This window comes from Falco punctatus (genome assembly GCF_963210335.1).
Source record: "Falco punctatus genome assembly, chromosome: 4".
NCBI classification, from domain to species: domain Eukaryota; kingdom Metazoa; phylum Chordata; class Aves; order Falconiformes; family Falconidae; genus Falco; species Falco punctatus.
In genome coordinates this window covers 103,930,375-103,951,631 of record NC_137583.1, presented here as the reverse complement: position 1 = coordinate 103,951,631, position 21,257 = coordinate 103,930,375, and positions in this window count along the sequence as shown.

Below are 21,257 nucleotides of genomic sequence, written 5' to 3'. Positions count from 1 at the left end.
ACAGGAGTCCTGTCCTGAGAAGCAAATTGTTAATCTTTCTGTCCAAACTAATCTCCTCTCTCTCTCAACAAAATAGGATGTCTGCAGGGTAGTTTTGCTTTTTCCTTTAGCGGTATTTCATTGGTTATTCTAAAGCATTAAAGCATGTTCAGCATAAAACCAATAAAGCCTAATTCTGCTTTTGTTATTTGGGTATTTATCCAAATCTCTTTAATTATATTTGTTACAGAAGACTGTTCAGTTGTTTGGTGTATAATAATGTTTTTTGCACCACTGTATTATTACAACCTTATTATGACTCTATAACCTTAAAGTAGCACTTGGATCTACCAAGGCCTTTATCAGGCAAAAAAAGGAGAGGGAATGTAAAATCTGTTTATGCTGGGGTTTCAGTTCATGCAACCTATCTGCCAGAAATACTTACAAGAATGTTTCTGGAGAAGAGCAAGAATCTTCATGTATGTACACGGTACACCATTAGGAAGACAAAACAATAAGAACAGGTAGATATATTTTGAGGAATACTGTCTTTGAAACGACTGATGGCCTAAACTGGTTTGAAATAACATATGTGAACAACAAGCTGCAGAAGATCACCACAAAGATGATCCTCCAGCTCCTGAGTGGGAAATACTAATGCAAATACAATTCCCTGTTGTTATTCAGACCTTAAATCCTCTGATCTTTTTAATCTTCATGGCTATTATTGCCTGCCTCCAGCTCATCCTCTGAAACAAAAGACCGAAGCAGGAGGTCGTGGATTATCTGGCAAGCTTCAGAAGCATATTTTTAAGGTGAAAATAAGTCTTGAAATGTTCAGTGAAGGCTGCTGCTTCTTTCTGGATGGTGGTGCTGTTCAGGGTTCAACTCAGATGATGTGCTGAGTCCCCTCAGAGCTGGGAGAAGACCTCTCCTGGGTTGGTCTGCCCAGTCCCCATTGTGCCCCTAAGAAATCGGGCTGTAAAGGTCTTGGTCTTGCTTCCTTTTCTCCTGACATACTCAGGATTAGATAGATGCTTGGTTTGGGCTAGGTTTCCTTTACTCATCCCAGATATATGCATATTGTATTCTTGAGCACAGACCTCCCTGTAAGCACTCAGTGACACCGGAGCTCATAGCCTGTCTCCTGGAGAGCTTTTGGGACAAGCTGTCTGTCCTTTACGTGGGCCTTATGGCACAGCTGCTCCTCTTCTTGGGACAGGACATTCCAGGTTTTAGTGGATAATTGACTAATCCTGACAAACCTCTGACCTAAGAGATAAGGAAATTGGAAGAATTAATTCTGGTTTAGCATATAATCTTATAATCATTTAATTATAAAATAACTTACAATACCAACCCTAAACCAGCTGTAAAATGCAAGAGTTTTCCCTGCTAAATACATAGTAGATTTACCACAACCACAGCACAGAGTAACACACAGATAAATATGTGATGAAATGTAGGTCTTATAAAATAGTTCTAACCAAAGGGAAACTAAAAATCCTCAGCTGCATGCTATTTTGTATGGTAAAGTATTTATTCATTTTGGGTAGAAATATATATTTATAGTTCTATGTTACTCTCCTTCTCCAGCTGGAATCATACAGGAAAATTAAGTATAAACAAGAAGGGAAGTGTGGAGGGATCTTCCTTACAGTATCAGCACCAAGGAGTAGAGTAGTCCAACCCCATGAGTATCTTGTAAACTTGACTAAGTCTTGCATTGCTATTTTGCTTTAAAGTGACATGCAGAGGTGGCATAACAGCAGAGGTAATTACAAACTTTGCACAAACATAAAGTCTAATGCCTTTCCTTGAGACCACCCATCCACCCCACCCCACCCTCCATATAAAACTAGTGCTTAAATGCATTGCAGCACTCCCATGCATTTTTGTGCCTGTGCACCAAAGGAAAGTGGAAGGACACGAGCAGTAAATACTTGCATGGGACCTCTTTGGTGTCACTCTACAGTGTCAGTAAGCTGATGTTTTTGCTGGAAGCCCTCAGACCTCTTGGGTTTGCCTCAGCTGTTGTTCTTTTTAGCATGGCACCTTTTTTCCTCCCCAGGTGCATCCTCTCCATAACAAATTTCTGCTCTTCCATCTTTGCATGTGCTTTTTGCAAGACCATCTTCTCCACAGCTCATCTAGCACAGTCCTTTCATGAGGACATGTAAGCCAGTGTACCAACACCCCAGAAAATACTTTTATTTTTTGTTACTTGGGTCCATATGGGTCTTGCCTGGAGCCAACGTGGATTTGCTCAGGCAAGAGGTCTTTGCATACAGTGGAGAAGAGATAGGTGTAAGTAACTGATTTTCAGTAGCTAGAGGACGTTCCCTTTCCAGTTATTCCCCTTTAACTCAATTCTTCTTGGCTCTGTTCTACTCTTTTGTACATGGCAGTCATCCATTTTCTGTGAGGGCTGCTTTTACCCGTACAAAATTTAATATGCTAATATGCTTGCTAGCCCATGATAACGAAATCAGGAGTTAGCCCAGTCTCCTTAATTAAGGCTTGCATGCCTTCATTTAGCTCAGCTGCTTGGAGGAAATCAGCCTTACAGAGCAAGCCATCTCCTGTGTGGGGTGCTGTCTTGCTCCTTGGATGCTGCTGCTGAGCCAGGTAGGGAAGCTGCTTTTGTTTTTGTTGTCCTTTGCAGGTGAGGAGAGCTGGTGTCAACACAGAAACTAATAAAGGCTTATCAAAGGCTGGTTTAGTTTCTTTCTTCTCCAGTTTCCTCAGTTAAAAGGGAGGGGAGAAAGCAGGGTTTTTTTCTTTAAAGTTTTCCCTGAAAACTGGTTGGTATTGTCTACTCAAGGCTGGACTGAATAGCTCTGTATCTTTATTTGTCTTTGTTCTGGATGGGGGCTGAGATCTGTGAGCAGTCTTCCTATTTTCTGTTTTATTTTGGAATAAAAACTTGGAATACTTGGAGTTATTCTGTGTTGCAGAAATATGTCTTGACATTGCTTGTTGTATTAACTTGTACAGATCTTGAAAAAGTGGAGTATGCTTACTTGAGCCACAAACGCAGCAGTGGTTGCAGTACAGGCACAGCTAAAGCACCCGTTACACTGAATAGCTTGGTTCCTACTTGCAGGCAGCATCTGTAAAGCTGTGAGCCCTGCTGAGCTAGCTTAGGGACCTAGTTAAAGCAGGCTGTTCTGGCAGGCAGCTCAGTTAAACCACTTACTACTATCACAGCAGACTCTTCTTGGTAACCTCCCACTTGCTAGCTCCAGGCCACGCTTTGCCCACGCTTGGCTTGAAGGAGAGTTCCTGCTTCCCTTCCCTCCTGTCTTAGATGTAGAAATGAGGATTCCTTCCTTCACCCTAGCCTGGAGGAGGGAAGGCAGGACAGATACTGCCCTGGATCTCTGACTCCATTTCTGGACAGGGACACAGAAAGCAGGGAGACATCTACAAGAGCAAAGGGCTCTGGTGTGGCCGTGGTACAGGCAGCCCCTTCCAGGCTCTTGGTGGAATCATGCTCATGAATGAGTGAGAAGTAAATGTTGCCTCTTAATGAGATACTGATGGATTTGTTCCCACAAGTACATCTAGATTTGCTTCTCGACATGTTGTACACATCTATATGCTCAATGAGTTAAAAAAAACAGCAGCAAAGGAAACCATTATTCTGAAGGAACTGGAACAATAATGCTGTACAGAGCTGCCTAATTAACAAGGCTGTGAAGTAACTGGAGTAAATTAGCAGAGACAATTAATTTACCCTACATCAAAATACACGTTGGAATGCTGCAGAGTGAATGCATAATTTTCATCTCTGATTGCTCAAAAGAACTTATGGGACCTGATATTCAGATTATTTTCCCCTGCTCCCTGAAAATCATATGGAGGCTTCCGCTGTTTTCAAATTTTAGTGCAGGATGACTGGAATTTAAGGTTGGTTTTTTTTCCAGGGCTTTTGCTTTGTAAGTATAGAGTGTAATCACTGAGTAGCAGTGCACCTGCAACATTAGTTCCTCCTTTCTGAGGCTAAGGCTCTATAACCTAAAGTTGCATGGGAAAGGGATGGTGGTAGTAATTTTTTGACCTCCAGGAATATGATACTTTTGGTGCAGAATGTAGATAAGGCTTGAAAATCAAATAAAGGGATGTTTAAACTAGGTCAGACTTGTTGCTGCAGACAGAAATGCTCAGATCAATGGTTAGTTTGAACCCTGTCTCAGATGCACCCTCACAACAGCAGCTGAGGCAGCTCAGTAAAAAGCTCGCACTGCATTGGTAACCACAGACGGGACGGTGATTACTGCGTGCTAATTACACTGTAAATTTCAAGTGTTGCACAGATTTAAAGCATCACCTTTCTGACCTCATAAACTAGCTCTCAGCTGCTAGAGGAGGGTACGTTATGATACCTCTGTAGAATTCCTTGGTGGTGTTTACTCGATTCTTAGTAGAGGATTTAAGAGTGCAAAAGCTTCTCCTGAAAGATTGACAAAGTGCACCTTAGAAAGGCACTTGACTGCTTGCAGACCAACTTGATCCCTCTCCTGCATCACCTTATTCTTCATTCACAATTTAATAATGGCAAAATCTGCAGCAGCTGCTCTTCACATAATTCCCTGTGTTAAGAAGGTGTCTTGCAGGCCAAGTTCAGGCGTCGTAATGAGAAAACTTAAATCTGAAGTGGGTGTATAAGCCACATAAATACCCACCAGAAGTAAGTGTTGGTCGGCTCTGAGGAAAGCTGTCTTCGGATTAATGGCTTTGGCATTTCTGTGTATTTGCATATGAACGAGTAATTCAAGGTGCCTGCTGTTGTAATGATGGCTGGCTGGTTAAGAGCAAAGCAAAACCCCATCCTTCAGTGGATTAAATGTTTGGTGCTGCAGTGAGTGATGAACTAAGTGCATTTAGCTGCAAGACCTATGCTACTGTCTCCTCTAATGCAAATTTGCCTTTGAAGCTGCTCCTATAAATTACATTAGACAGGATTTGTATATTGGTAGACTTGGATCGTTTTCTGAGTGTGAATTTGTTCATGTAAGTAAAATGTTTTGTAATTGGGGACATCCTCTTTGGGCATGCCCTACTTACTATTTAAATGAGGTATGTCTGAGAAAGGAAATTAAAAAAAAAAAAAAAAGCCTGCTTTTCCTCATCTGAATAGCTCTGCAGAGGATCTGAATGCTGGAGTTACCACTTGCACGTTAATGAGGGGTTAGTACTTAAACTATACCAGTCTCATGTGAAGTCTCGCATGCAATTGGTGTAGGTACCAGGGGCAAGAGAAGATGTTTGCTTTGAATAAGCATTCATTCATTTTCACTTCTTCACTGGTTTAATTAAAAAACCCACAATGCACTGAAAAGTACATCAAGTTTATGTTGTTTGAAAATATCAAACTATGTTAGGTTTAGTTGCTTTTGAATAATTCTGTAGTTCAAGCTTCAGAAATGAGTGGTGTTTTTTCTTAAAGTAAAAAAAAAAAAAAAAAAAGGAAAGGCATGACAAGATATTTTCCTCTTTATTATTTGACTTTTACATTCTATTGTCTAATAGAAGTTTAGGAAATCTTTCCCATATAAGTTCATTGCTATTCTTCACTAACACTCCTTTAGGAGCTGTAAGTCTGGAATTCCACAATCTTTTATTAAGGCTTTGGGTCCGTCAATGAAAATTACACTTTTGACTTCTTTTCCCTATGATGTATCTACTTTGCAGTAGGGACCAAACCAGTAAAAGTCACAGGAATGTAACTGGGAGAAGGTTTTTGACTTCCAGTAGGAATTGCCTGGTTGAATTTATTCTTAAGGTTGATGTTGTTAAGCAGATATTTTTTTTCTAGTAAGAAGGATCTAGAGAAAAATCAGTATATTGCAATCATTGTTTAATTGAATTGATGTTCTAATTCTTAAAGTATAAAAGGTTTAAATGGAATTTTTAAAGTATAATTATTTAGTCAGCTTTAGTGCTGGAGGGATGAATGTAAGTGGGAATAAGTGCTTCACTCAACTGCAAAACCGAACTCTTGAACTTGACAGAAGGTTTGACCTTGTTTCTCTTTATTAATCTCACTTTGCCCTCTGAACTTCAAGTGGTTTGGCCAAGAACAGAAGCAGAGGAACCATGATGCTGCATGGCAGGACATGTTTCCTGTAGAAAGCAGTGCAGGGAAATCACACTGGATAGGTATTTGATGTTTTTTTGGGGAAAATCAAGAAGTCCACATGTCATTCTGGGTAGATTCTCCTGAATCAAACCCCTCATTTTGACAAAATGAGCTGAAACTTTGCACAGCGAGTGTGCTGGTTATAACCAGCCTCTGCAGGCTTCGACTCTCACTCATAGGGTGAAGAGTGTCATGGTTTGAAGTGTTGCTACCTCCTGGCTGCCTATTACTGTCTCTTCACTGGAGATTGCTGTGCTCATCGTTGAACTGGCTAAAGGGAACCTGCGGTTTTACTTGTAATTTTGGTGAATATGAAAAGGGAGCTGCAGGACCTGAGGCACTGTACAACCCCTGTCCTCGTGGACAGGAGGTGGGACAGTGACCCTCAGCAGAGCTAAGGCAGGGAACCAGCACTGGAGTCGCCGGCTGCAGGTGCTTGGTGCTGAGAGTTATCAGAGCCCTTGGCTCGATGGGCTGGAGACCAGGTCCCCAAAGTGCAGGATGCCAGCTGCTGTGACTCAGCAATGCCCGGCACCCCAAAAGCTCACCAGGGGGGCCACAGTGATAGAAGCAAATGAGGCATCAGATACCTGAATAATTTTTACATCACACATTCAGAGGCATAGCCACCAGCCAAGAACTGAGCTGACCAAATTATTTCGATTCAATTTAGACACCAGAAATTAAATGAATTTATGCTTTTTTGAAGTTTTTAATGAAATTTGTTTAAAAAACTAAAAATAAATATGTATTTTGACCACAACCACTTTGTTTCCCTTGAATCCAAATGAGAAGTATCATACCAGTGTACCAGAAATTTAACTCCTTTTGTGTGACATTTTATTTTCTTTGCAAAATATCCCATCCCAGATGGGACTTTGAGATCCACCAGGCCACACTTACCAACAACTTGGCAGCCCTTATTTGTCTGGGAAAACAGACAGACCTGGGATAAAAGGGTGGAAAGAGAGGCTGTGTCTGGGAAGCAAAGGGTATGCGGTAGCCTTGCCAGGGAAAGCCTGCTTGAGAATGTGGAATGATTCCTGGGCAACTCGTTCAGCTGTACCTAAGTCATTGTTGCAGGTGAAGAAAGATTGAGAGAAATAAAAATAGCAGTATCTTATTGAATATTTCAGATGGAGCAGCTCACAGAAAGCTTTCTGAAAGTCTCTTTTCACATAAACAGCTGAAGCCAAAAATAGATCTCAGCTTCAATAATCTAAAAGAGATAAAACTGGATAGTTACTTTTGGGTTTGAATCTTTGTGATGGCATCCCCAGGAGGAAGAAGCTTAGTATCACATCAGGATTTGCCAAGTATTTTTCAAGATGTTTAATGTTTGAGAGGAAAGGAAAGGTAAGACAAAATCCCTCAGTGAGAGCTTCCATCACTTCCTTTGTTTGCATTCTGATGACATCTGATTACTTAATGTATAAAGATATTCAAGTGGCTGGCTGTAAGTACTTCACCAAGCCCTTTTGTGCCATAACTGCGTAAACAGTTCAGCAATAAATACTGAGCGGAGCTTTTAGGAGCTGTGAGATTCTGCTCCTGCATCTGTTGGTGGATGTCTCAGCCAAGCTGAGATTTGTCTTGCCGAAGTGCAGATTTTCCTTCCTTGTGCTAATGAACCTGGAAACTGAATGACAGGTGATTTGCGGGAAGACTGAGGTATTTTACTTTGAGGCATAACTGAGCTGCTTCAGCAGGTCAGAATTTCAGAAAGCAATCCGGGCAGTTAATGCTAACGACAGCTTAGCTGTCTCTTCCAGAAGTTCATTCTGAGTCTTCTCATTCAAGCATTCATTCAGAGGCTCTGCCTAAATTGGGATACGTGATTAGTTGCTGGTTTCCTTCCAAATGTACCTTCCTCTTCTGATGCTAGCGCCTGTAGATGATGAGACGCCAGTTACTTCCATTAGCACTGACTCCATTTCTAATGCTCCTAGGCATCCAAATTGGGCGACTTTTCTTTTTCTAAAAGATGCTGGAGATTTAATGTTCAATTTTATTGGGAGCATTTCCTTTGCGGCCTCATGGCCAAGATTTGGTCCTTGCTTTTTGCTAGCTCCGTTGTTGCAGTGAGTGACCCCGGGTCACAAATTACCCTCAATGAGTCTTTAAATTGTGATGTGTCAGTGTATAAACAGGTACTTCCATTACAGGTCTCCAGTGTACCATCACCTGCTTTTTCTTGATTGTGCCTGAGCAAATGTTCTTGCCCTAAAGGGGTCAGCACTAAAAATAAACATTTCATATGGTAGATTACTGCAATTCAACAGGTAATTTGAAGGAAGAAAATGAAAAAGAACAAAAGAAACTGTATTGCTATCCTTGACAATTACAGTGGCAAATGAAAATCGCAGATTGTTCCTCACTTGAAATATTGCATCATGAACCAAAAATACGTCAAAAAGACATGCAAATATACTTCTGCAACACTTCTAAATGTGTCTGTAGCTCTATACTAAGATTCAGGAGTTCTGGGGTAAAATGTAATGGGAAATGTCTATCATGAGGGTGATTAAAACCCTTATTGATCTTAAATCTGGTAGCTGTGTTGTTTTGGTGTGGTGGTGTTTTGTTTTTGTTGGGGTAGTGGGTTTTTTGCTTGTGGTTTTTGTGGACTGAAAAAAAGAAAAAACACAAAAAATAACCCCAACCCTGAAAAAAACCCTCACACCAAAAAAAAAACCAACCAACCAACCATAGGAAGAAATCCTACAAAATGGAAATTAATGTCGACATAAGACAATGTGGGATTCTGAGTTGAAACCTGCCATAGTGGTGTGCTCCCATCCCCTCTCCTGGGAAGTCAGGAGATCTGTACCGCATCACTTGCAGATTCTGCGTGTTTCTTAGACCATCTAAGGGCATGTCACGCATGACAAAACTTTTGGACATACTTCACAGACTGTCTTGTTTTGTTGTCATCTTTGTTTGATAGAATAGGCACAACAATAGCTACTTAACAGTTACAGTTCAATAGCTGTTAGGGCTCATCTCTTTCCCTTGGGCTTCAATCATACAGTTAGGGTGAATAAAAAAATCAACAATCCTCTGAGTTAATTGGATACTGCCCATATTCTATGTTAAACCATGGTTAGAGCAAAGAAGTCTTGAACAACCAGTGGCCTGAATGATTGTCTGGACAAGTCTTTCTGACTTCCCCGCTGCCCCCCTCTTCCTCCCCTCCCCCGGCAGGGCTGAAAAAAAAATAAGGGTGTCTTTTCTAGAAGAGAACAGCAGAAGCTATATATGAATTAGTCATATAAAGCAGAAGTTTAAATCTGTCAAAGAAATACTAGTCACTCAGCTCTAATTAAAGGTGATAAATCCTGATGAAATGGAGGGGAAAAGATGGAGAGAAAAAGATCACTCACTTAACGTTCTTGTTAGGCAGCAGTTTCTGAAAAGAATTTGCTACGGCTGCAGTTCAGCAAAGCACTTGTTTGTATGTCCTTTTCATCTTCAATAACAAACCCTCCCCTTATGTATACACCTATGGGCTCCTGCATGCTTAACAGCTCTGCTAAATCAAAGCCTGTGTTACGGGGTCTTTCAAAGTGATGTTTAGAGACTGACATGTTATGTTTATTTGGATGGCAAAACATGAAGCAGTATGATTTATCAGCCTTTTGTAAAATCTAGAGCTCTTCTAGAAGCGATCTTTGTTTTAAGATATTTCTGTATACACTAATCTGAAGGATTATTCTGTTTCAAGTATTCTATCTTCCTTTTCTTTTTTTCTTTTTTTTTTTCTTTTTTCCCTTTCAGTGTGTTCGCCTCCCTGCCCCATCGCACCATTTGTAGTGTTTGGAGTGAACGGTTACCCCATTGCTTGACACAGCTGTAGTCTGCCAGCTACAGGAAGAATTGCAGCACAGGATTTGTGCTACTTCACAAAGAAACAGGAAGGAACAGCACTTTTTCTCCTTGCTCATCAGCAGCTAAGTAAATGTGGTTCTGAGGGAAAAACGTTTGCATACTATAGGGTTTTTTTCTTCTCTGGTTGAGGAGCTCATACATTAACAAAGCTGATTTTAAATTCTCAGCCATCACCTAGAGTCCTTGCCACTTTACACAAAATGACCTGTGCAAACAGGTTATTGAGTGATGAGGCAGAATCTGAAGTGCACAAGGGAAATGCCCTCTGCTACTTACTTACATCAGTCTGCCTGTGCACAGACGTGCGGATCCGTTCTGGTAAATGCTACTATGCAGTGATACCAAATGGGGCTCTCTTCCCTGAAGTGTTGTGGGAGCTCCCCCCCCCCCCCATATTTACAGATAAAATATTCAAATTTACATTAGCTTAAAAACTAAATTTAGAAATTCTTTAGGATCATTTTCTGTTTAAATATTACATGCAGATTGCCAAATACCATAATATTAAGATTCTTTTAGATCTAACAGCTGCCTTGGATAGCATTGGCCATACGGTGTTATTTATGTTTGTGCTTCCTACCAGGAGCAGATGGAGTCTCCTTCTAGCAGCTTTGCTGCTTCTTTATGTGGGAGGCCCAGGGAGTAACTGTTGGTAACTACTCATCTGCCCCATGTCCTGTTCAGTCCTTCTATCTCTCGTCCATGAGCACAGGTGAAATGCAGGCTCTGTTGAAGTCTTGTTAGTGAGGACTCTGTGACATGCAGCCCCTCCAGCTCACTGTTGCTGGAGGCACAGAGATGGCTTGGAGCTTGCAGGGAGCTGGGTGGTGGGTGGGTGAGGACTAGAGGTGGCCAAGGCTCAGTTCAGATACGGCTTTGTGTAAGATGGTGCACAACATCTTCTCTGAAACAAGCCTGGGTATTGCCAGGCTAGGTACCTCTGCACAGAGCCTGAGGAAAGCTGCTGTGGCATCCCACTTCATGCTCCGTGTTACCTGTGTAAGCACTTCCCCATCCTCCTGGGTAGCTTTCAGGGCGGCAGGGAGTGCGGGGCTACCATGGCAACACTGCCAGGAGAAGCAGAGCTGTCTATTTTAAGTGATTTGGGTTGAATGAAACAAGCGTAACAACTTTCTGGGAGATTGCTGTAGTTGTCCCCTGGTGAAGCTTTTGCTCTGGGAGGCTGTTTTCCCGTTTAAAGGATGCTGTATTCAAGGTTCTGCAAGTGGTTCACCCATTTCCCAGGGTTCTTTATCTCTATGTAACACCAGTGAGGCAAGGCTAACTTGTTCTTGGTATGTGTTTGAAGACACGATGGGTATAGCACAAAATACATGCAGTGGTCAAATAACGTTATTTTACAAAAAAATAAGTAATTTCTTGAGCTGATAACGAGTTTGGAAGTAGCCTGTGTACAGGACACTACTTAACTGACAATGTAACAAAAGAAAACGAATACGGCTTTATTTTCTTTCCCAACAGCTTACCATAAATCAGTTTAAGACAGGAAGTTAAAATGTATCAGGAAACATTATGCATCCTTTTTTTTTTTTTTTTTTTTTTTTCCCTCTTCCCCACCCCCACCCCCATCCCCGCAAATCAAAGCCCCACCTTAACACAGTGGGATAATGCATTCCCGCTGTAAAGCTCTTGGTATTTTATTTTTTTATGATATTCAGCATCCATGAAGGAAAGCTGCTCCCTGGAACCTGACAGCAGCTAGTTACACGAGAAATCGTATTGTTCCCTTGTTCATGATTATTTATTGATTAAAATACAATGTACTGAATAGCAAATAACCTCTTGGGTGGCTTGAATGCCACATCGTTCTTTTATAGCCTTAAAATATAGCAATAAATCTGAAACACAATGTTCTGAATATATCTGCCTATTCACACCTTCCATTTATAAATTTAAAGCAGTTGTTTCTGGTAGTGGTAGACTATATTTGTAGTGTAAAACCTTTGTAGCTAAAAGTAATCAGGACACTTAGACTGCATTTTAATTAAATTTTATCCTAATTGGGAAACACTTGCAGCAACAGCTTGAAAACATACAAGCAAAGTTTTTGTAATGTTCTCATTATCTACTCTTGTCTCAAATAAAGGAGTTTTCGTATATTGTTATCCAGGATTTATGTGAATCACAGTCACTTTCAGTCTCGCAGTACACTTGCAATGTTTCAATTCAGATGTTCCTAATTAATTAAATATTTTTAAGATTCACTTTGAGCCTATTAGAAACAAAATATATGTCGCCACCCTAGTGGATTATTTTAAAGCTTAAATGACCTATATCCATTTGGCACACTTTAGGACTAACAAATACTTTTTTCTAGGGTTCAGTACATGTGGGTAGAACAGGCTGTGTGTGTGTTATGGTTTTATGACCATTTGTGGTTTAGGAATTTATTGCAACTGTTTTTAACCTCATTTAAAGTGCATGTGAAAAAATGTTGATGAAATATTAACTAATGGTTTAGCAGATCACAACTGCATCATTTTTTAGTAATGATCTGCATTAATGAATGGATGATAAACGCATTTGTGGTGTTTGCCCTGAAGCATTAATAGTGAAGATGATAAATCTGTACAACAAATGCATATCTTTTCATAGTTGAAGTGAATTTGCTTACAAAACAATGCTACTGTAAATATCCCCCCCACCCCAATAAGCAAGTTGTAAATTTATTTGGATATTACAATTCACCTACCCTGGATTTTCATTCTGTTCTAGCAACCTTAAAAAGAATGTGAGGTGCCTTGGGGAGGGCTATCCCTCACCACGTCCAGCAGTGCCACTCCCACAGACTGGGGATGTTTTTGAAAATGCTGATGTAACTTCTCAATCAGATCCAGGCTCCTTGATGAGGATTTGTCCCCAGAGTGGCCCACAGTGGAATAACAGGTGTAGATATTTTTCAGCTTTGGGCAAACTGGATCCTTTTATAGGAGACAGTAATAACTACATATGTTGACTAAAACAAACCGCCCCACAGCAGCTAAAAAGAAAATCATAGCAGCTCTTTTAATTTATAATAGTTGGTTTTAATCCTATTTTATAAACCTGGAGTCATAATACCATTATTAAATCCACTTGCCAATGTGGAAATTTTGTTATTGCTATCTGTATTCCTTAAAATGTGCTACAAGGCATATTTTTCAATAGCCTTACCCTGGAACTAGAAATATCTTTACCTTGTTTCCAATTTGCAAAAGTTCTGTGAAGAGAAGAAAGCTCAAATATATATATTTTTAAAAACTTTATAAATAACAACATAATACACAGTAAATTATTGATATTGAAAAATGAAATATCAAATAATTGCTTATAAATATTTCAAAGATTTATTCATAATATTTTTTATTTTCTCAAGAAAGAAAAAAACGTTTGTTTTAAATCTTGCCAGGAGTAATAGAACAAAGGCAAACAAGAGAACAATAGTGATGTTCACTGCAGAACGAAAGCAGTTATAGAGACCCCATGATAGAATAACTTCACCAAAAGGCACCGTGTTGAGATAGAGATGCAATACAAGAGAAATATAGTCCTCATATTTCACAAGAGCCAGGTGCTGGAATAAAAATAACGTTATTTATGTCTTTGGCCTTGATTATCTTGTTCATTGTGTAGAAACCCACAAAAGTTAATCATGTGAAAATTGCTCAGTTGTAGTCTTTCCTAAGGATTTTTTTCCCCAGTGTACATTCAAGACTCTTCTTGACTAAAAAGTACTTGTTGTTTATGAAAATTCTTCTGAAATTTTCATCTGCACTGCTTTGTTGCCTTGACTTTAAATAATAAATTTACCACTTCTTCCTTCCTTCCTTGAACTATGCAAAAGAATTCAGGATTAATTACTCCCCACTTTTAATTATCTAAATCAGATTGAATCTATAACCAGGTAAGGAAACAGCTTTCTCTCTCTCTCTCTCTTTTTTTTTTTTAAGCCCTTCATCTTGAGGTTGATCTAGGCTGTCAAGAAAGCTCATTAGAATCTTACTCACAGCTTTACTATGCAAATCTCCATAGCAAAGAATTGCAAGGGAAACCTGTGTTACAGCATCTTTTATTAGTACTTCATCAAAAGTATCCTAAGATTGAAAAGCTAAACCACTCCTCCATTTAGCACTCATCCTTCCAGGCCTCAGGCATCTATCATAGTTACATCCTGCTCTGAGACAGTTGAAGCCATTGTGAGATGCTAGAGATTGGCCAGTAATTGTGTTTTTCAACAAGGGCGGTTAATGCGTACTGTTAAATTATTTTAGGATTGAATTGCTTAGGTTGTTCTTGATGCAGAGTATGATCTAACACAGTGTATGTTGCCACCATACACAGCTACAGTGTTACTCTTGAATATGTTCTGTAAGTGCCTGTAATCTAGGTGACATCACAAAGCAATCTTTAGCAATCAAGCAATGGTATCCAGTGTAAGAAGTCCTTAAATCTTTTAAATCCAGTTGAAGCAGTAAAAAGATTGTGTTTTAACCAGTGTCTAGTACAAAGACGTTGAGGCAGACCAGTATGTGCTGCCTTTGGAAGGAAAGGTAATTGACAAGGTGGTAAATCAGTAAGGTGGGTTTGGGGATGTCTATGACCATGCTCACAGAAAAGGAAACCTGAAAAGCCAGAGATACCTAACATTTCTTTGGCAGAAAACAGGTATTACTTCAAGCTGTTGCAACAGATAATTTATTTGCATGTGTGCAAATCAAGGGTGTTAGGTTATCGCCTTAAAAAATGAGGAATTTGAAAAAGAAAGCCTGTGTCTTGCATCCCACTCCCTCTTCCATTTGACTTGAGTAAATCTGCCCTGCACCTTTCTTCTTACTAGCTTCACAGTACAAAGAAGCAATGCAGCTTTCTAGATGGTTAGACTCCCTATGAACATCTGGCTTTCCCAGATGTGAACATGAGCATCCTCATAGATCCCTATTCACTGCTGATCCCTATTGCTCTTGCACTGTGGTCACCCAGGGTAAGCTTCAACTGTTTAATGAGTGACCATGAAGGTCCAGCAGGACCAGGACCCACAGTGACAAGGATCCATTTTCTTGACTGTCTTGATGGTCAAGATGGAAGGGGAACTAGAAATAGAAGTGACTTGGCCAAGATCACATAGCTACTGCTGGCAGAGCCAGGAACTCAGCCCATCTCTGTTGATTCCCATTTCAGTGTGTTTATACTCTAAGATATTCAATCCTTTTTAGGTGTCATGGGAATCTCTGGGAATGCAGCTGAAGGCTATCAAGAACAGTGGTGTACAAAAGCTAAGAAAAACAGCCCTCAGAAATCACCCTCAAGTCCTGGGGGACATATGGGCTTTAAAAGCAAGCTGTCTCCATAGATTATGTTATTAGATCCCTTTGAATCTCTTTGAGCGTGCATCTGTATTTTATTGTTATTTTACACAATTACTTTTTAGTCAAATTATTAATTTCATCCAGGCTGTTACAGTATATAAAATGTCCTCTTTTCCTCGTAGCGGCTCTCTTAATGGAAGAAATAAAAATGCAATTTATGTGTGATACTTGCCTAAACATTTCCTCTACGCTAATTTCACTATGTGGAAATGTTATCAAGAAAATGAGGTATGCTCTGCCCGTGTTAATCCTGTGTAAATCTGGAGAAGCTCCATTTGGGTTCATTGCAGTTTTAAACCACAGTAGCTGATAGCAGGATGAGTCCCATGGCTCCATTTTTGTAATGATATTCTAAACTTATCATGTAGATTCACAGCTTTATGTGCTATAAGTAGGCATTTGTATGCAATGATGCTGTACTGCCTTGACTTTTCTGGACTGAAAAAATAGGAAGTTATTTATCCAAAAATACCTGACAGAGGACAGTAAAAATTTATATTGTGTAAATTCAAAGAACTCATTGTTATTTTGGTCAATTAGTGCTACTGGGGAAACAACCTTTTTAAGTGTTTGAAGGACCTGAGTGCCCTCATGTTAGAGACCATATGGGTAAGCAAATAGTACTTTAGCTCATTAATATCAGAAGAGTATACGCTGATTATTTATTTATTGCCTGTAACTATTGTGCCAGTTGTGTGGGAAATCAGCGGAAAATAAGTTTCAGTGACTATTCTGTGGTCTGATCGTGACAGTGTGAATCTCACTGATATCATACTCTGAAGAATATGTGCATTGCTTTTTCGAAAATATCCCATTAGAGACAGTAGGCAGTGAGATGAAACCATCTGCTGCGTGTATATGCGTGTGTATACACATGGACATGTATATTTATAAAAATAAAATCTCCTTTGACCTTTCAGAAGTTTAGCTTAATTCAGTAGAAATATTTCCAGTGAAATGAGATTTTTGGTCTTGGACTGTTTTAGTGAGTATTCTGGATGACTAACTGCATCTCCAGGTCTGTGGTGAGCTTTCATTGGGATAAGGTTTCAAATCCCACCTCTGATGAAGATAAGTGTGCAAGAGAAGTGACCCCATGGGGAAATAGCAATGCTTTGTTCCTTTTATTTATTTTTTTTTAAATGTAAATCAATATATTGATTAAAGTATTATTTTATAAATATTATTTAGAAGTAAAAAAGTGTGAATTATTTTTATTTTCTCTTTTTTTTACTTTCCCCACATTGTCTTAATCTCTTTCCCTGATCTGGTTTGGTGTGTGTCAACACGTGCACTGTCCATCAGCACCAGATTTCTAAAATGAATTAGCAAGTGTTTTCTCATGATACTGGTTTTGTCTGGGTTAAGATCTGTCTTGGTCTTCTCGGCTGTCTGGGGGAGCTGCTGCTTAGCTCTTCTTCACCCCCACCCCCCCGCAGGATAACTTCAGAAACCTGCGTTTTGTCCCACAGGTTTGTGACGCAACCAGACCAGCAGATCAGCTGGCTTTCCCTGTTCTGTTTTTCCTAAACCTCCGTTAAACAGCACACAGAGGATAAAACACGACATCTAATTTTCTTTGGAAGGAATCACCTCATTGCTGAACTTGTTTATTCAAGTCTGGCTTCATGTGACTGTAAAGGCTGCCTTTTATTTTTTATTTTTTTTTTAAGAAAATAGCAACTTTTGTTTCACTATCGCAGAAAAGACATGGTGCATTTGCCAGAAAGCCCTTCAAAGGCTTTGATTTAAATAAGCTGTTAATACTGCATCAGAAACACTTACTGAAGTCTGAAGTGATTTTTGCTGCCTCCTTCTGTGTTCCAGTCTCATCTTGCTTACTTTGCCTTTCCCTGGTGATAGTTGCTTTTTTTTTTTTTGTTACTAATTTTTTTCCCTTCATTTGAAAATGCTGAGCAGAGTTAAATGAAAACCCAGACGCTTCTCTTTCCTGGTCCTTAGGACTGTTCTTAGTGCAGGTGGGCTGATGTTTAACAGAGAAAACTTACCCCCTCCTCTTTCTGTCCTCCCTCACTTAAGGGCAAGAACTAAGATTTAGTGTAGCGGTGTGATACCACGCCTAGGAGAAAATGCCCTGGCTCAAATGTGTTTTGAAAAGCTGAATACATGTGAAAGTGCATTCCAACTATCTGATTCCCTCTTGATGCTAATGAACTAAGAGAAGCTTTATCCTGACAGTGCTTGACTGCCTGCTGCTCTTTCCAAATTGTAGCTCTGTCCTACCTTATACAGCTGCCTTCAGGCTGTCTGTGGAAGTTCACAGACTGTAATTGTTTGGGTCATGTATTAGCCTTTGGTTTACAAAAGAGGCTAAGTAATCTGAAAATTTCCATGGCATGCCTGCTGACTTTAATAATCTATTAAGGATTTCAGGTAGTCTGTGCTTTACCTTAATTTTTCTGTGCTGATAAGAAGAAAAAGTCAATACCATCATGAATTTGCAATGGAAATTGGATTGAATAATGTGTTGGTGAGGCAGAAGTCAGGAATGTTGGCAGAGGGAAAAATAACACCTAATTTTTTTTGAGGCAGTATGACTGAGTAACTAGCAAGATGCTCTGGGTTCAGGAAGCCTGGCTGTGTTTCCCTGGATATGCCCTACAGTACCAGCTGTCCAGACGTCTGAAGGCTGAGCTGTAAGCATCTTTCATTAGGCACTGCGAACCCTGGAGCCATTGGACATTTGTCTTGACGTCTCTGAATTATGATTTGTTCTCTGTTTATAAAGAATGGTTTCACACTTCTGTTAAAATATACTAACAACAATGGATTGAAAACATCCTAACATATGATTACTAGCTTCTTTCATTTTAAGGTAAGTAAAGTGTTATCCTACAGAAGAGCTTCAAGTCAAATTGATTTAACTTTCCTGCATCTGGCCTTGCAGAAATACAGGATATAAATAGCTGTAGCAGAAATGTGCCATTGGGGAGTCACGGCTTGATGGCAGATATTTCTTGAGAGTCTTTGTTCATTCAAGAGCTCCTCTATTCAGCAGCCTGTTGGCAAGTTGCATTCTTCCAGCTCTGTGTTTGATTTCCACAGCAGGAGTCTTGTTTGTGATGCCCTCATTGGCTAGGAGGAGGGAGCTGTTGGGACAACGCAGCTCCAATGTGGGAAGCAGACATCTCATGCTGATGATATAATCATTTTAATATTTTAAAGTAGTACTGGTTTTGTGGTTTATCCCCTTCTAGTCGCTTAGCACCACACAGCTGCTCGCTTGCTCGCTCGCTTGCTTGCTCCCCTGCAGTGGAATGAGGGAGAAAATTGGAAGAGTAAAAGTGAGAAAACTCATGGGTTAAGATAAAGACAGCTTAATAGGCAAAGCAAAAGCCGCACACACAAGCAAAACAAAACAAGGAATTCATTCACTGCTTCCCATGGGCAGGCAGGTGTTTAGTCATCACCAGGAAAGCTGGGCTCCAGCCCATGTGACGGTGACTTGGGAAGACAAATGCCACAATGCCAAACGTTCTCTCCTCCTTCTTCTTCCCTCGGCTTACATATACTCAGCATGGCACCACATGGTATGGAATACCTCTTGGGCTGGTTCAGGTCAGCTGCCCTGGCTGTGCCCCCTCCCAGTTTCCCATGCCCCCCCAGCCCTCTGGCTGGCAGGACCGGAGAAACTGAAAGGTCTTTGACTTAGTCTAAACACTACCCAGCAACAACTGAAAACATCAGTATATTATCAACGTTATTCTCACACCAAATCCAAAACACAGCACTATACTAGCTGCTAAGAAGATAATTAACTACCTCAGCTGAAACCAGGACAACCGGCCACACGTTCACAACTGGAAATTTTCCATCCCTAGGAAAACAGCCAGTGTGTCAGAAGCTTCCAAACAGAACTCTCCTGCTAGAATTTAGGTTAATGAGTTTTTTTTACTGGGAACATATCACAGATAAACACCTATGGTGAACACATGTTGAGAGATCAAAAAGCATCTTCTCTGGGTTTTTCAGTGCTTGAGCTTTTGCCAGCACCAGCTATAGTGAGCAACCAAAGAATTGTTATGTAGTTGTACTGGATTTTTTTCGATTTCTGCTTAACAAGTTAATTTACAATTAAGAGAACATCCAAGGGGATTCACCTCTGCTGTATAAATATTAATTATTACTAATGTTTTTGCAGTGGCTGGATTCTACTGTCTCCTAATTCAGATACTTTCTTTCACTGTCTCACAATCTCCTCTCCCCTCTTCAGTCTCCACATTCTGAGTCTTGTACAATACTCTTAAAACAGATTTCTGCAGTTGCAAGCTGTTTTAATGTTAATTACTGGTGGGAGGGGGAAGACCGTGTGATTGTCAAGGACCAAAATCTCACTGCATGAAAGTAAGTTGGATTTTGATATCCAACGGTACTAGCATATACTGTGTGTTCTTGCAATGAAAGTTATAAATTAAAAAGCTTTATACTCTTTATCTGGAAAAGGAAACGCTGAATCTTCCCTTCCTCTTTCCTTCTGTTTGTTCTAAGATGTTCCCTGCAGAAAGGTTTGGACCAACCTGAGCTTCACAAGAATGGAGAAAATTCATCCAGCAGATCTGGTTTGCCCCCAAATGTGGGGACATAGTTTTCGAAATAACTCAATTGGATGAATGCCCTTGGGAAATATAGTTCTTGGGGCTGCAGCTAGCCTAAGATCAACTGTAGCTGGATAGGTAAACATACAGCTCCAGACCTGGCTCAAAAGATTATAAAATGCTTTTTAAATCCAAAATTTGTTATAAAATAACCAGAAGCAGCATCAGTCATCGCAACAAATTCTAGACAATTGTGCTCTGAAAATTTAATCTTGCTTATTAAAATGATAAATCTGGAGGAATGTGGAACTTGTCATATTGGAGTAGACAGATTTCTCTATTTCGTTTAGTATCTTGCATCAAAGCATATCATCAGATGCTATAAACCTGTTGTGCCTGGCCTCATCTTGCCAAACAAGTTCATTGAATACACTGAAGTGTGAAGTGTCTCAAACGCCTTTGGTGCCCTCTCTGTCTTTGAGAGGGCTGAAGATCCCTGCTTTATAGCCATCATTATACTGACTGCCTCTAGACGTTCATCTTGCTGAAATCCTCAAGCAACACTTGCCTCTGTAGCTTCCACCCCTTGAGTCCTGCCCACTAAACATATGTACCCGTCAGAGAAGATGGGATGTGTGTGTCTTGGCTCGCTGGGGTGTGTGGTATTCCCTGCGCTTTGGAAGGGACACTGCAGAGTCAGGCATGCAATCCATGCAGCATACAAGGCTGGTCTGGGACACCGACCCAACCTTTCTTACAGGATCCAGCATGACAACGGTTCCCACCATGGATCTTTTGTATAACTGGCAGATTAAAAACTCCTAAAGGTGAATATTAATGCCACTTACAGCCTTGTACTCTCCTAGAGTTAACTCAAGGTGCTGTCAGCATATGACGGTTACACCCAGCTGTGAAGACTATCTAAAACGAAGTGGCATTCCCACAGATTTATAACAAATTTCTCCTTTCTTCCCTCATGCAACCACAGACTGTTGCTTCTAAGCTTTTCCTTATTCCTTTCCTTTTTTAGGGCTGGACGCTTCTGTTTCATCATAGCCCTAGTTACTGCTGTGTGATGTGCTTGTTGCTGCTGGTGGCCCGTGCCACAGCCCTTGCAAGCTTTGTCTTGTTTGGTGCTAAAATCCAATACCGCTACTTGCTACTCCAAGGTTGTGGCCCAAAGTTTTGGGTCTTAAATGGTGCCGAGGAGCACCAATGGCCAAGCAGAATCTGTTAGGAGAGAACAGAAAACAGAAGGGTGGCAGGGAGGAGGGAGTCATCTCAATGGCTGTGCAAGTGAAAACACTGTGAGCTTTGGGTTGA